Below are 17,058 nucleotides of genomic sequence, written 5' to 3' on the forward strand. Positions count from 1 at the left end.
ATTGCTGATTCAACTTGTTAGCCAGGGTTCGTGAAGATCAAGAATTTACAACTTTCAGATGAGACTGAATTAAGGTGACGATTAATATTGACTGCTATTGATGTAAAATATTACCAGGTCTTTAAGAGTTTATTCGGAAGATAACAGCTCTATAAATATTATTTTGTGGTGCAACGACTCTAGTTAATTACATTTACATGATTAGCTCAATCAGGTAATATTAATTACGGAGAAAGGATTTTATATGGATTTCAATGGACATACACAAAATAGTCCAAAATAGTTTAATCTGTTCTGAAAGGCCCCAGAGTCAACAACACCAGTAAGCAAGGGGCACCACCAAGCAAGCATCACTATGAAGACCAAGGCGCTCTTCAAACAGGTCAGGGACAAAGTTGTGGAGAAGTACAGATCAGGGTTTTATTATTTTAAAAATATTAGAAACTTTGAACATCTCTCGGAGCACCATTAAATCCATTATTAAAAAATAGAAAGAATATGGCACCACAACAAACATGCCAAGAGAGGGCCGCCCATCAAAACTCACAGACCGGACAAGGAGGGCATTAATCAGAGAGGCAATAAAGAGACCAAAGATAACTCTAAAGGTGCTGCAGAGCTCCCCAGTGGAGATTGGAGTATCTGTCCATAGGATCACTTTAAGCCGTGCACTCCACAGAGCTGGGCTTTACAGAAGAGTGGTCAGATAAAGCCATTGCTTAAAGAAAACAATAAGCAAACACGTTTGGCGTTTACCAAAAGGAATGTGGGGGACTCACCAAACATACAGAAGGTACTCTGGTCAGATGAGACTAAAATTTAGCATTTCTGACATCAGTCAGTTAAGAACAAATTCTTATTTACAATGACGGCCTACACCGGCCAAACCCTAACCCAGACGATGCTGGGCCAATTGTGCACCGCCCTATGGGACTCCCAATCACAGCCAGTTGTAATACAGCCTGAAATCAAACCAGGGTCTGTAGTGAAGCCTCTAGCACTGAGATGCAGTGCCTTAGACCGCTGAACCAGGGTCTGTAGTGACGCCTCTAGCACTGAGATGCAGTGCCTTAGACCGCTGAACCAGGGTCTGTAGTGACGCCTCTAGCACTGAGATGCAGTGCCTTAGACCGCTGAACCAGGGTCTGTAGTGACGCCTCTAGCAATGAGATGCAGTGCCTTAGACAGCTGAACCAGGGTCTGTAGTGACGCCTCTAGCACTGAGATGCAGTGCCTTAGACCTCTGAACCAGGGGCTGTAGTGACGCCTTCAGCACTGAGATGCAGTGCCTTAGACCTCTGAACCAGGGGCTGTAGTGACTCCTCTTGCACTGAGATGCAGTGCCTTAGACCGCTGAACCAGGGTCTGTAGTGACGCCTCTAGCACTGAGATGTCTTAGACCTCTGAACCAGGGGCTGTAGTGACGCCCTTAGCACTGAGATGCAGTGCCTTAGACCGCTGAACCAGGATCTGTAGTGACGCCCTTAGCACTGAGATGCAGTGCCTTAGACCTCTGAACCAGGGGCTGTAGTGACGCCTCTAGCACTGAGATGCTTTAGATCTCTGAACCAGGGTCTGTAGTGACGCCCTTAGCACTGAGATGCAGTGTCTTAGACCGCTGAACCAGGGTCTGTAGTGACTCCTCTTGCACTGAGATGCAGTGCCTTAGACCGCTGAACCAGGGTCTGTAGTGACACCTCTAGCACTGAGATGTCTTAGACCGCTGAACCAGGGTCTGTAGTGACGCCTCTAGCACTGAGATGCAGTGTCTTAGACCGCTGAACCAGGGTCTGTAGTGACGCCCTTAGCACTGAGATGCAGTGTCTTAAACCGCTGAACCAGGGTCTGTAGTGACGCCCTTAGCACTGAGATGCAGTGTCTTAAACCGCTGAACCAGGGTCTGTAGTGACGCCCTTAGCACTGAGATGCCTTAGACCTCTGAACCAGGGTCTGTAGTGACGCCTCTAGCACTGAGATGCCTTAGACCTCTGAACCAGGGTCTGTAGTGACGCCTCTAGCACTGAGATGCCTTAGACCTCTGAACCAGGGTCTGTAGTGACGCCTCTAGCACTGAGATGCCTTAGACCTCTGAACCAGGGTCTGTAGTGACGCCTCTAGCACTGAGATGCTTTAGACCTCTGAACCAGGGTCTGTAGTGACGCCTCTAGCACTGAGATGCCTTAGACCTCTGAACCAGGGTCTGTAGTGACGCCTCTAGCACTGAGATGCCTTAGACCTCTGAACCAGGGTCTGTAGTGACTCCTCTAGCACTGAGATGCCTTAGACCTCTGAACCAGGGTCTGTAGTGACTCCTCTAGCACTGAGATGCAGTGCCTTAGACCGCTGAACCACTCGGGAGCCCTGTTTTGTAGTTCCTCCTTCCTCAGGTGGTGAATAATATAGTAATAATAATAATAATAATAATAATAATATAATAATATATTTATATAATATATAAAGAAGTTGGCAAATTAAATCTTATCATTCTGAATGACAGGTTGAACATCAAAATATAATAAATAATAACATCAAAATATCAATCAATCATTCCCTGGATATTAGATGAAATAGCTTGTCTGGAGCCCTGCACTAATGACAAGTAACTAATTTATTGTTGTATTTATCATTATCGCGCAAAATGTATATATTTATCGCGATGTGACGTTTTGGACATGATTCTGTGGAATCACTGACCCAGCGGACAGGACAAGGGGGATAGATGGGAGCGCTAAGCTGACGTTGTGCCAGCACCGAGGTTGTCAACCCTCTCCCAAGAGCTGACACTCAACTGGTTAGCTAGCCTGGCTGGAACAAGTTTTTTTTTGTTATAACTTTTGTTATACAGACTGACAGAAAACACAAACATGACTGTGAAACCTTGGCACGAGGTATGCTACTGTAGTTAGCCTAAAAACCATGACAACCAACCAACCAATCAAACCTGCCACACACTAAGTACTAGTACTGAGGTCTATAACTTCTTTTCTGGTCTTCCTATAGGTTTGGTTCAAAGTTGTGCACTAAGTAGGGGGCCATTTTGGCACTGACTCACCTTTCGAGTGGCAGGTTTCTTTAAGGCGGAGCAGCACGTCTGCAAACCTCCGCACGTCGTTCAACAGCTGCATGACATAGTCGGGATCCGCCCCAGGCGCTCCTGCCACGGTCAACCCCGGCCCTACACTCCCCAGAGGAGGCCTGGAGCTCATGTCCCAGGTCTTTGTCGACCCAGCCGACGGTGACTCTGTGTTGGGGTTGGAGAAGCGGGACAGGCCCTGGGTGGAGCTGGAGCGATGCTGTTTGTTCTGTTTAGTATTTCTCTCTCCTCCTCCTCCTTCTCTCCTTCCTCCAGTGTCACTGCTCTTCCGTAACATCCCTGCGGGTCACTGCCACCGGTGAAACTACCTCGCTACAGGCCCCTGGGCTGTGTTACACCCCATACGGGTGGTCCAGACCGGTCCCGGTTTGGGGCCCCTGAAAAAAAACAGAGGCGGTGTCCTTTCATTTGTTTTACTACATTTAGAAAATAGTTAATTAACTTTCTTTTCCTTTTCTGTCATATCACATGTTTGTTTTGTGTGTAAATACATTTATAGTTTGTGTTTATTACCTTTATTTAACTAGGTAAGTCAGTTACGAACAAATTCAAACAAGACACATTAGAAGAAGACAAAAAGGATCCATCAAACGCATTTGGTGTGTCATCATAGTAGTCTTGAGGTCATAGGTTACATTCGCTCAGGTGGAACAAACTTAAAACATGCCTCTTATTTTCAATGCCGAATTGAATGTCATTAATCAGAAAAATTAAGGTGTCATAATAATATATATATTATTCTACACCTACATTGCTTGTATATATATATAAAATCTTCCAGCAAACATCCTTTGTGAATTGAAAAGTCATCCAACGAGTAACTATCTATTTTTTTTTTCAACAAAAAGAGTATTAGAAATCTGATTACAATGATTTAGCTGGTAACGCAACAGAATACAGGCTGTTCTTTGTAATCAGATTACATGTAATCGGTTTCTCCCCAACCCCCCCGGTAATCACAGCGCAGTTCGTAAACACACGTTACATTGTTGTTACAACTGAATGCATTTGTTTTTAATAAGGCGACTGTAAAACAAAACGACACCCGACATAAGACTACATTTTACATTTAAAAAAAGAAGCAGCTGCTGAAATGTAATGGTTAGAAGATACTCAAAGCCAATTTATTTTGTGGAATTAAAAGTAGATGATAAAACTCTAAACCAAAATTACATGATCCAAAAAAAAGCCATTCATAAATTGCGACGAACGTTAAAAGCTGACTCGAATGGTGCCCTGGCCTGTAGCCTTTCTTCTTGCTATCAAAAAACAACAACAGAAACTCACCTGGCTTGTACTTCAATGGTATTGCAACCAAAATTCTCAATAAATGTTTTTTTATCATTCATTAAAATCCACCCCCGCAACAAAAAGAGAGAGAAAAGTCTGTTTTTTTCCGGGAGGAGAATAGCTTTGTTCGTGTGTGAGTTTATCAGAGGGTTTTTTTTTTGAGCAACGCTGAGAGTGAAGCTCTGCGGTCACAACTCTCCGTTTACTCGTCCAGCTTCAATCATGTGACTTTGAAAACGACTTGTTCACTGGCAGACTGAGGGACAAAACGCTTATTCTAACGTCGCTTTTATTCTACTGTGCTTCTCGTCTTCAACTCTGCTGAAATGTTTTTATTTTCATTTTACACCGTGAACACCGTGAACCGCGACTGCCTGGTGTTGTTCCTATTTTAAAAGCCCTGTAGTGTTATGTAGAATATTCAGTGATCATTACTGAGTTATATAGAGTAACATAACTGCGGGTAGTAGGGGGTGCTGAGAGTGAAGTCTGAATTTATTGTATTTTTTTATCTGAAATTAAAAAAATATGTTATTAATAAAATTAAAATAATTCACAAAAGTACTGGGCCTTTACTAGTCCTGTATTAGATTACCACCCTATCTTCTAATAACGGCATTGTGAGTGTTTATGCCACTTTAGTAACACTGTCTGTAATCACAGATAACGCATTTTACTGAACCACACAAGTAGTGTACTGTATGTATGTAGCCTATTACATGACCGTTAATTAATGTGCCATTTTTTGGCAAATGCTCCATGTAGGCCTATGCAACTATAATGTTCAAACTAAGTATGTCTGTATTTTGTTGCTATGGTAACTACACTGAACAAAAATATAAACGCAATTTAAAACTGTTGGTTCCATGTTTCATGAGTTTGAAATAAAATATCCCAGAAATGTTCCATAAGCAAGAAAAGCTTACGTCTCAAATTTTGTGCACAAATTTGTATTTCATCCCTGTTAGTGTTAAATCAAATTTATTTATATAGCCCCTTCGTACATCAGCTGATATCTCAAAGTGCTGTACAGAAACCCAGCCTAAAACCCCAAACAGCAAGCAATGCAGGTGTAGAAGCACAGTGGCTTCTACACTGTAGAAAAACTCCCTAAAAAGGCCAAAACCTAGGAAGAAACCTAGAGAGGAACCAGGCTATGTGGGGTGGCCAGTCCTCTTCTGGCTGTGCCGGGTGGAGATTATAACAGAACATGGCCAAGATGTTCAAATGTTCATAAATGACCAGCATGGTCGAATAATAATAAGGCAGAACAGTTGAAACTGGAGCAGCAGCACGGTCAGGTGGACTGGGGACAGCAAGGAGTCATCATGTCAGGTAGTCCTGGGGCATGGTCCTAGGGCTCAGGTCCTCCGAGAGAGAGAAAGAAAGAGAGAATTAGAGAGAGCATATGTGGGGTGGCCAGTTCTCTTCTGGCTGTGCCGGGTGGAGAATATAACAGGACATGGCTAAGATGTTCAAATGTTCATAAATGACAGAGATAAAGAAAGAGAGAATTAGAGAACGCACACTTAGATTCACACAGGACATGAGAAGTGTATTTTTTAAATTTATTTTACCAGGCAAGTCAGTTAAGAACTTAAGAACAAATTCTTATTTTCAATGACAGCCTAAGAACAGTGGGTTAACTGCCTATTCAGGGGCAGAATGACAGATTTGTACCTTGTCAGCTCGGGGATTCAAACTTGCAACATTTCGGTTACTAGTCCAACGCTCTAACCACAAGACTACCCAGCCCCTCGACACATAAACTACTTCAGCATAAATACTGGAGGCTGAGACAGGAGGGGTCAGGAGACACTGCGGCCCCATCCGAGGACACCCCCGGACAGGGCCAAACAGGAAGGATATAACCCCACCCACTTTGCCAAAGCACAGCCCCCACACCACTAATGAACACCATGCAGAATGCAGGGTACAACCGCGGCATACCAGTTGCGCTGGCGGTTGTTCTGCTCTTGGTGCACTGGTACTGAGGTTGTGACCGAGTCATGTGGGGTTCAGTATGTCCTCCAATACCTGCCGTCTCGCTTGGATGAGGGCTTGGCAGCCTCTACACTGAGAGGGTATTTGGCCGCTATATCTGCCTGCCATGTGGGGTGGATAGACAGACCAGTGGGGCGCCATCCCTTGGTCTCCAGGTTTATGAAGTGGGTTCGTCGCCTGCGTCCAGCTAGGACCCACTCAATGGAGAGCTGGAATCTGGATGAGGGCTTGGCAGCCTCTACACTGAGAGGGTATTTGGCCGCTATATCTGCCTGCCATGTGGGGTGGATGGACAGACCAGTGGGGTGCCATCCCTTGGTCTCCAGGTTTATGAAGTGGGTTCGTCGCCTGCGTCCAGCTAGGACCCACTCAATGGAGAGCTGGGATCTGGATGTGGTCTTGGCAGCTTTAGCAAAGCCGCCTTTTCGAACCGTTGGCGTCTGTGTCCCTGAAACACCTCTCTACGAAGGTGGCTTTCTTGGTAGCGATTAGTTCCATGAAAAGGGTGGGTGAGCTCCATGCTCTTCTGTTCAGTTCTGAGTGCTGATGAAGGTTGCAAGTTCGAATCCCCGAGCTGACAAGGTACAAATCTGTCGTTCTGCCCCTGAACAGGCAGTTTACCCACTGTTCCTCAGCCGTCATTGTAAATAAGAATTTGTTCTTAACTGACTTGCCTAGTAAAATAAAGGTAAAATAAAAAAATTAAAATGTGAACATCCCATTTATTCTGTCTGTTTACGACCCCCCCCCTCCCCCCCCCCACGAGGGAGTCTGGGCCTCCCTCTGGCATGCTGTGCCTGTGAGGGCACTGGTTGCCTATGTGGAGCGGATAGTGAGAACAGACCAGCTCTTTGTCTGCTATTGTGAGAGAGAGTCCTGGGGGCTGGGCTATCAAAGCAGAGGCTCTCTCACTGGTGGAAATGGTTACGACAGCATACCGCCTGGCTGGCAGGCCAGTGCTGGAATCTGTGGTGGCTGAGTCCTGGGCTCTACTGAGAGGAGTTTGCTGATATCTGTGCCTTGGCCAGCTGGGCTTCCTCTTGCACCTTTGCTATGTACTATCGGGTAAATGTAGCACCTCCCTCTGTAGTTGGTTCAGTGGTCCTGGGTGTCGCCTACCCTTCCGAGGACTGTGCCGGGACCCTCCTTCCACATTGACGGCCCCTGCGTCTTGGTCCAGCACTGGGACTTCGCCGCTGGCTGGCCAGGTCCCTCTAGCACCAACTAAATCTGGTACGGGTATACCAATATATTGGAATGATCCAAATAGCTCACATAACCGTGGTTACATATGTGACCTTCATTTCCACGGGTGCTTCGAGGGGCAAAATGGAGGCGTGATCTGATTTGCAGAAGGGAGGGCGGGGGGAGGGCCTTGTAGCCATCCCGGAAGGGAGAGTAGCAATTATCCAGGGTTCCATTTTATGTGTGTAGCACAGCAGATGTGTTGATAGAATATCGGTAGAAGATTTCCATTATTAAATTCCCCAGCTACAATAAATGCGGCCTCAGAATACGCAATTTCCAATTTTCACAAAGTCCAGTGTAGTTCCTTGAGAGACGTTGTGGTGTTGGCTTTGGGGAGGGATATACATGGCAGTGACGAATGACTTGAAGTGAATGCGGTCGGAATTTGTAAGCCATGAGTTAACTAGTACAACCATAGCTGCATCCCAAAATGTGTTTGTGTCATAGACATTGGTTGCCGGAAATAAGATGACATTACTGTCAGGCCTGCTCCTGCTCCCCCTTCCTGGCACTCGAAAGCGCCATCTTCCCCAGGATTACGCACCCTGTAACCATGGAGAATTAACCCTGTAACCATGGAGAATTAACCCTGTAACACGTGGAATTAACCCTGTAACCACATGGAATTAACCCTGTAACCACATGGAGATTTAACCCTGTAACCACGTGGAATTAACCCTGTAACCACGTGGAATTAACCCTGTAACCACGTGGAATTAACCCTGTAACCACGTGGAATTAACCCTGTAACCGCGTGGAATTAACCCTGTAACCATGTGGAATTAACCCTGTAACCACGTGGAATTAACCCTGTAACCACGTGGAATTAACCCTGTAACCGCGTGGAATTAACCCTGTAACCATGTGGAATTAACCCTGTAACCATGTGGAATTAACCCTGTAACCACGTGGAATTAACCCTGTAACCGCGTGGAATTAACCCTGTAACCATGTGGAATTAACCCTGTAACCATGTGGAATTAACCCTGTAACCACGTGGAATTAACCCTGTAACCACGTGGAATTAACCCTGTAACCATGTGGAATTAACCCTGTAACCATGTGGAATTAAGCCTGTAACCACGTGGAATTAACGCTGTAACCACGTGGAATTAACCCTGTAACCACGTGGAATTAACCCTGTAACCACGTGGAATTAACCCTGTAACCACGTGTAATTAACCCTGTAACCATGTGGAATTAACCCTGTAACCACGTGGAATTAACCCTGTAACCATGGGGAATTAACCCTGTAACCACGTGGAATTAACCCGGTAACCACGTGGAATTAACCCTGTAACCACGCGGAACCCAGGGCAGTGGGCCAGATTCCAACCCATGCCGACTAAAGCATATGTGTGCCCGGGTCAGCGGCTGGATTACACAGGCACTGAGGTAACCAATCATATGTGTGCCCGGGTCAGAGGCTGGATTACACAGGCACTGAGGTAGCCAATCATATGTGTGCTGGGGTCAGTGGCTGGATTACACAGGCACTGAGGTAACCAATCATATGTGTGTTGGGGTCAGTGGCTGGATTACACCGGCACTGAGGTAACCAATCATGTGTGCTGGGGTCAGCGGCTGGACCACACAGGCACTGAGGTAACCAATCATTTATTCTGCCTATTACTTGCCTATTTCTACATATAATAAAACAATTTATCTAAAGAAACTGATTTTTCCAAACAAAAAATACATCTACCCCTTACAAATATGTCAATTTATAACAATCCACATCTGAATTCACAAGAGACATGCTGTAACTCTGCACCTGGCCTACGAACACCGCTTCCTGCTACCCCCTGGTGGCCATTATAAATATTTCTTCAGATATTCAAATCTTCCTGCTGCAGGATTATTTTCCTCCTGCGACGAACAAGGTCAAATAAAGATCCGACATCTGTAGCGTGTGTACTCGCTAGTGTGCCTGTAGTGATGTAATTCGTGTCGTGATGTAATGCTTGTAGTGATGTCATTCTAGTGGGCGCGGCATGTACCCTCATGTGTAGTGGGTGCAGCGTAGGGGCGGGGAGTGTGTGAAGAAGCGCGGTTTGGCGATGCCATGTTTCGGATGGGGAGAAATAAGGGGGGAGGGGGGTAAAATAACAAATAAATAACAACACACAGTGTCTCGACAGGATTAGCTTTATGATGTCTCTAGGGCTGTGTTTACACGTGCAGCCCAATTCTGATCTTTTTCACCAATCACATCAGATCTTTTCACACTAGATATTTTTCGCACACACACACACATCGTATCAACCTCAACCTCAGGAGGCTGAAGAAATTCGGCTTGTCACCAAAAGCACTCACAAACTTCTACAGATGCACAATCGAGAGCATCCTGTCGGGCTGTATCACCGCCTGGTACGGCAACTGCTCCGCCCACAAGCGTAAGGCTCTCCAGAGGGTAGTGAGGTCTGCACAACGTATCACCAGGGGGCAAACTACCTGCCCTCCAGGACACCTACACCACTAACATTGAGTGGCTGCTGCCAACATACTGACTCAAAGTTTAATAATGGTAAAAATTGATGTAATAAATGTATCACTAGCCACTTTAAATAATGCAATTTTATATAATGTTTTCATACCCTACATTACTCATCTCATATGTATATACTGTACTCGATACCATCTACTGCATCTTGCCTATGCCGTTCGGGCCATCACTCATTCATATATTTTTATGTACATATTCTAATTCATTCCTTTACACTTAAGACAGTAGTTTTGGAATTGTTAGGTTAGATTACTTGTTGGTTATTACTGCATTGTCGGAACTAGAAGCACAAGCATTTTCGCTACACTCGCATTAACATCTGCTAACCATGTGTATGTGACAAATAAAATTAGATTAGATTTGATTTGTAACCTAATAACCAATGAGATGGATCACCTACCTGTTCAGGGATAACCTAATAACCAATGAGATTTGAGTATTCCTGCAGACATGTTTTACAGAAGCTGGGGCCACATGATTACAGTATCATTGTAGATGATAAAAGCACAAAGGACAGGAGAAATCCTCTCGGACAGACGAACCAGAAGCCATTTTGTAAAGGAATCACCGTCACTTCTTCTGTAAGAGACAGTGACTTCAGTCCTTTTAAAGTGTTGAGTCACCGAAGCTCAGTAGATCTGATCTTGAACCTGACAGAGCAGGTAAAACACTGTTACAGTGAAGGTCTTTCGGAATGTCCTGCTCTTGATACAACACCAGTTTGACAACCTACTGAAAAACCTGTGCGTGTGTGTGTGTGTGTGTGTGTGTGTGTGTGTGTGTGTGTGTGTGTGTGTGTGTGTGTGTGTGTGTGTGTGTGTGTGTGTGTGAAAGAGAGAGAAGAAAAAAATCCAGTGTGTTCCCCTTTCCACAATGATAGGTAGATCTAGTATGGTGGTACTATGATAGGTAGATCTAGTATGGTGGTACTATGATAGGTAGACGTCGTCCCCACAGTGACCGTACGTACATACCCCAATCAGAAGCCATGGATTACAGGCAATATCCACACTGAGCTAAAGGCAAGAGCTCCAGCTTTCAAGGAGTGGGACTCTCACCCGGAAGCTTATGAAAAATCCCGCTATGCCCACCGCTGAACCATCAAACAGGCAAAGTGTCAATACAGGACTAAGATCAAATCGTACTACACCGCCTCTGATGCTCGTCGGATGTGGCAGGGCTTGCAAACTATTACAGACTACAAAGGGAAGCACAGCCAAGAGCTGCCCAGTGACACGAGCCTACAAGACAAGCTAAACTACTTATATGCTTCTATGCTCGCTTAGATGCAAATAACACTGAAACATGAATGTGGGCACCAGTTGTTCCGAAAGATTGTGTGACCACGCTCTCTGCAGCCGATGTGAGTAAGACCTCTAAACAGGTCAATATTTACAAGGCTGCAGGGCCAGATCGATTACCAGGACGTGCACGCACTAACCAACTGGCAAGTGTCTTCACTGACTTTTTCAACATCTCCCTGAGTCTGAGTCTGTCATACCAACATGTTTTAAGCAGACACCCATAGTCCCTGTGCCCAAGGACACTAAGGTAACCTGCCTAAATGACTACCGACCTGTAGACATGAAGTGCTTTGAAAGGCTGGTCACGGCTCACATCTGTCAGGACCCGGTTATGAACCCGGGTCTCCGGAGTGAGAAACAGTCACTTAACTAACTGAGCCACGAATAGTCAGCAGAACCCAGAAGATGAGGCAGACACAGCAGTACTTGAGACGGTGTATTTAATAAAGTAAAAAGTGAAGTCCTTCAGGAAAACATGTAACTCCACAACCTCAAAAGGAATTCCACAAGAACAAGGTAATCCACAAGGTAATCCTCCAAGACAAAAAGGTAAATCCACAAGGTGGTAGGTAAAGCATAAAAAGCCTCAAAAGATACTCAAAAATGAATAAACAAGAACAAAAAACAGAATTCCACAAGAGCGTCCACCGGGATCAACAAGAGTACACAGAATACTAGGGCTGGGTGCTAACATACAAACACAGAGCAAAGAACTGAGGGAAACTAAGGGTTTAAATACAATCAGGGAAAACGAGGCACAGGTGCAAATAATAATGGGGATCAAGGGAAAGCAAAAGGTCAAAAAGCACAATGGGGGCATCTAGTGACCAAAAACCGGAACAACCCTGGCCAAATCCTGACAGAATCCCCCCCCTAGGAACGGCTCCTGACGTTCCTACCAGCTCTCTCAGGGTGGAGGGCCCTGAACTGACGAATGAGGTCAGGGTCCAGTATGTCTTTGGCAGGAACCCAGGAGCGCTCCTCGGGACCGTAGCCTTCCCAGTCCACCAGATACTGCCAGGACCGCTGCACCCGGCAGGAATCCAGTATCCGATGGACGGTATAAGCCGGCTGGCCTCCAATGACACGAGGCGGAGGGGGAGGTCTGTCTGCTGGGACAAGGGGAGAAAAAACAACAGGTTTTAATAAGGAAATGTGAAACGTGGGATTAATCTTAAGGGATCTGGGTAAGTGTAGGCGATAAGAAACTGGGTTAACTCTCCTGGCAACCTTAAAGGGACCGATGTATCTTTGGGACAGCTTGCGAGACTCCACCCATAGTGGTAAGTCTCTTGTGGAGAGCCAGACTCTCTGGCCGGGGCGCAGGGTAGGCCCGGGATGGCGACGTCTGTTGGCTTGTTGTTGGTACCTCTGTGAGGAACGCATAAGATTAAGACGGGTCTTCCTCCACATAAGCCGACAGCGTCTGACGAACTTCAAGGCTGAAGGCACTCTGACTTCTGCCTCCTGGTCCGGGAACAATGGAGGGGCATAGCCAAACTGACACTGTGCGGGGACATACCAGTGGAGGAGGAGCGCAAGGTGTTGTGCGCGTATTCGGCCCAAACAATAAAGGACGACCATGTGGACGGGTTGTTACGAGTCATACATCGGAGGGTGGTTTCCAGCTCTTGATTCATCCTCTCTGTTTGGCCGTTGGACTCCGGATGGTACCCTGAAGATAGACTGGCAGAAGCTCCCATGAGTTGGCAGAAGGCCTTCCAAAACCTTGAGGCGAACTGGGGACCTCTGTCAGAAACCATATCTTGAGGAATGCCGAAGACTCGAAACACATGATTAATTACCAACTCAGCCGTTTCCTTGGCAGAAGGTAACTTAGTCAGAGGGACGAACCTGGCCGCCTTTGAAAACCTGTCGATTATGACTAGGATAGTAGTATTGCCATGGGAGGTAGGAATGCCAGTAATAAAGTCCAATGAAATATGGGACCAGGGTCTGTGGGGAACAGGTAAAGGGTGAAGGAGTCCTTGAGGGTGGAGGTGAGAAGATTTGCCCTGGCAGCACACGGGGCAGGCATTGACGAAAGTGGCAACGTCTTCTCTTATGGTAAGCCACCAGAACTTACGCTGGATGAACTCGAAGGTGCGACCTACGCCCGGGTGACAGGTGAGGCGAGAGGAGTGCCCCCACAGAAGGACCTGAGTCCTCACTGCCTTGGGGACAAACAACCGATTGGCAGGACCTCCTTTCGGGTCCGGTTCGATAGCTTGAGCTCGTCTCACGGTATCCTCAACTTGCCACGAGATCGGAGCGACGATCTTAGCAGCAGGAAGGACAGGCATGTCCGTGTCATCTCGAATGGCAGGAGCGTAGACTCGGGACAGGGCATCCGGTTTGAGATTCTTCGACCCGGGCCGATAGGTGAGGATAAACTGGAATCGACTGAAGAAGAGAGACCATCTAGCTTGTCTAGAGTTCAACCGCTTCGCCTGCTGGATATACTCCAGATTTTTGTGGTCCGTAAGCACTTGAAACGGGTGAGAAGCCCCCTCGAGCCAGTGTCTCCATTCCTTCAATGCCATCTTAACCGCTAGGAGTTCACTATCCCCCACATCGTAGTTCCTCTCAGCCGGGGTAAGCCGGTGTGAGAAGAAAGCGCACGGATGAAGCTTCTTGTCTTCACCCCTCTGAGACAGGACAGCTCCAACACCAACCTCTGATGCGTCTACCTCCACCACAAACGGTTCATCCGTAGTCGGTAGTATCAGGATGGGAGCAGAGAGGACGCGCTGCTTGAGTCCTTGGAAGGCCGTCTCAGCTTCTCTGCCCCACAAAAACCTTGCATTGCCAACCTTGGTTAAAGCTGAGAGAGGGGCTGCCACCAAGCTGAAGTTCTTGATGAACTTGCGGTAAAAGTTTGTGAAGCCCAGGAAACGCTGAACTTCCTTAATGGATTTGGGAGTGGGCCAATCCGCTACCGCCCCTACCTTCCTGGGGTCCATTTGGACTCGACCGGGTTCCACTACAAATCCCAGGATTTGAGGGAAACTAAGGGTTTAAATACAATTAGGGAAAACGAGGCACAGGTGCAAATAATAATGGGGATCAAGGGAAAGCAAAAGGTCAAAAAGCACAATGGGGGCATCTAGTGACCAAAAACCGGAACAACCCTGGCCAAATCCTGACAACATCAACAACATAATCCCAGAAACCCTAGACCCACTCCAATTTGCATACCGTCCTTCTGATCCACAGATGATGCAATCTCTATTGCACTCAATACTGCCTTTTCCCACCTGGACAAAAGGAACACCTATGTGAGAATGCTATTCATTGACTACAGCTCAGTGTTCAATGCCATAGTGCCCTCAAAGCTCATCAGTAAGCTAAGGATCCTCGGACTCAACACCTCCCTCTGCAACTGGATCCTGGACTTCCTGACGGGCCGCCCCCAGGTGGTAAGGGTAGGTAACAACACATCTGCCACGCTGATTCTCAACACAGGGGCCCCTCAGGGGTGCGTTCTCTGTCCCCTCCTGTACTCCCTGTTCACTCATGACTGCATGGTTAGGCACGACTCCAACACCATCATTAAGTTAGCTGATGAAACAACAGTGGTAGGCCTGATCACCGAGAACGACGAGACAGCCTATAGGGAGGAGGTCAGAGAACTGGCCGTGTGGTGCCAGAATAACAACCTCTCCCTCAACGTGATCAAGACAAAGGACATGATTGTGGACTACAGAAAAAAGGAGGACCAAGCACTCCCCCATTCTCATCGACGGGGCTGCACCATCAAGAGCATGCTGGTTGCATCACTGCCTGGTATGGTAACTGCTCAGCCTCCGACCGCAAGGCACTACAGAGGGTAGTGCGTACGGCCCAGTACATCACCGGGACAAAGCTTCCTGCCATCCAGGACCTCTATACCAGGCGGGGTCAGAGGAAGGCCCTAAATATGGTCAAAAACTCCAGCCACCCTAGTCATAGACTGTTCTCTCTGCTACCACACGGCAAGAGGTACCGGAGCAGCAAGTGTAGGTCCAGGAGGCTTCTAAACAGCTTCTACCCCCAAGCCATAAGACTCCTGAACATCTAATCAAATGGCTACCCAGACTATTTGCATTGACCCCCCCCCCCCCTCTTTTACACCACTGCTACTCTCTGTTGTTATCATCTATGCATAGTCACTTTAATAACTCCTACTTGTACATATTAACTCAATTACCTGGACTAACCGGTGCCTCTGCACATTGACTCTGTACCGGTACTCCCTTGTATATAGTCTCGCTATTGTTATTTTACTGCTACTCTTTAATTACTTGTTACTTTTATTTCTTATTCTTGTTTGTACTGCATTGTTGGTTAGGTGCTTGTAAGGAAGCATTTCACTGCAAGGTCTACTACACCTGTTGTATTCAGCATTTCACTGTTAGGTCTACTACACCTGTTGTATTCAGCATTTCACTGTAAGGTCTACCTACACCTGTTGCATTCAGCATTTCACTGTAAGGTCTACTACACCTGTTGTATTCAGCATTTCACTGTAAGGTCTACTACACCTGTTGTTTTCAGCATTTCACTGTAAGGTCTACTACACCTGTTGTATTCAGCATTTCACTGTAAGGTCTACTACACCTGTTGTATTCAGCATTTCACTGTAAGGTCTACTAGATCTGTTGTATTCAGCATTTCACTGTAAGGTCTACTACACCTGTTGTATTCAGCATTTCACTGTAAGGTCTACTACACTTGTTGAATTCAGCATTTCACTGTGAGGTCTGCTACACCTGTTGTATTCAGCATTTCACTGTAAGGTCTACTACACCTGTTGTATTCAGCATTTCACTGTAAGGTCTACTACACCTGTTGTATTCAGCATTTCACTGTGAGGTCTCCACCTGTTGTATTCAGCATAGGTCGATCTAGTATGGTGGTGCTATGATTGGTCGATCTAGTATGGTGGTGCTATGATAGGTTGATCTAGTATGGTGGTGCTATGATAGGTCGATCTAGTATTTTGGTGCTACGATTGGTCGATCTAGTATGGTGGTGCTATGATAGGTCGATCTAGTATGGTGGTGCTATGATTGGTCGATCTAGTATGGTGGTGCTATGATAGGTCGATCTAGGATGGTGGTGCTATGATAGGTCGATCTAGTATTTTGGTGCTACGATTGGTCGATCTAGTATGGTGGTGCTATGATAGGTCGATCTAGTATGGTGGTGCTATGATTGGTCGATCTAGTATAGTGGTGCTGTGATAGGTCGATCTAGTATGGTGGTGCTATGATTGGTCGATCTAGTATGGTGGTGCTATGATAGGTCGATCTAGTATAGTGGTGCTATGATAGGTCGATCTAGTATAGTGGTGCTATGATAGGTCAATCTAGTATGGTGGTGCTATGATTGGTCGATCTAGTATGGTGGTGCTATGATAGGTCGATCTAGTATGGTGGTGCTATGATAGGTCGATCTAGTATAGTGGTGCTATGATAGGTCAATCTAGTATGGTGGTGCTATGATTCGTCGATCTAGTATAGTGGTGCTATGATTGGTCGATCTAGTATAGTGGTGCTATGATTGGTCGATCTAGTATAGTGGTGCTATGATTGGTCGATCTAGTATAGTGGTGCTATGACAGGTCAATC

This window comes from Oncorhynchus masou, unplaced genomic scaffold (assembly GCF_036934945.1).
Source record: "Oncorhynchus masou masou isolate Uvic2021 unplaced genomic scaffold, UVic_Omas_1.1 unplaced_scaffold_2772, whole genome shotgun sequence".
Taxonomy (NCBI): domain Eukaryota; kingdom Metazoa; phylum Chordata; class Actinopteri; order Salmoniformes; family Salmonidae; genus Oncorhynchus; species Oncorhynchus masou.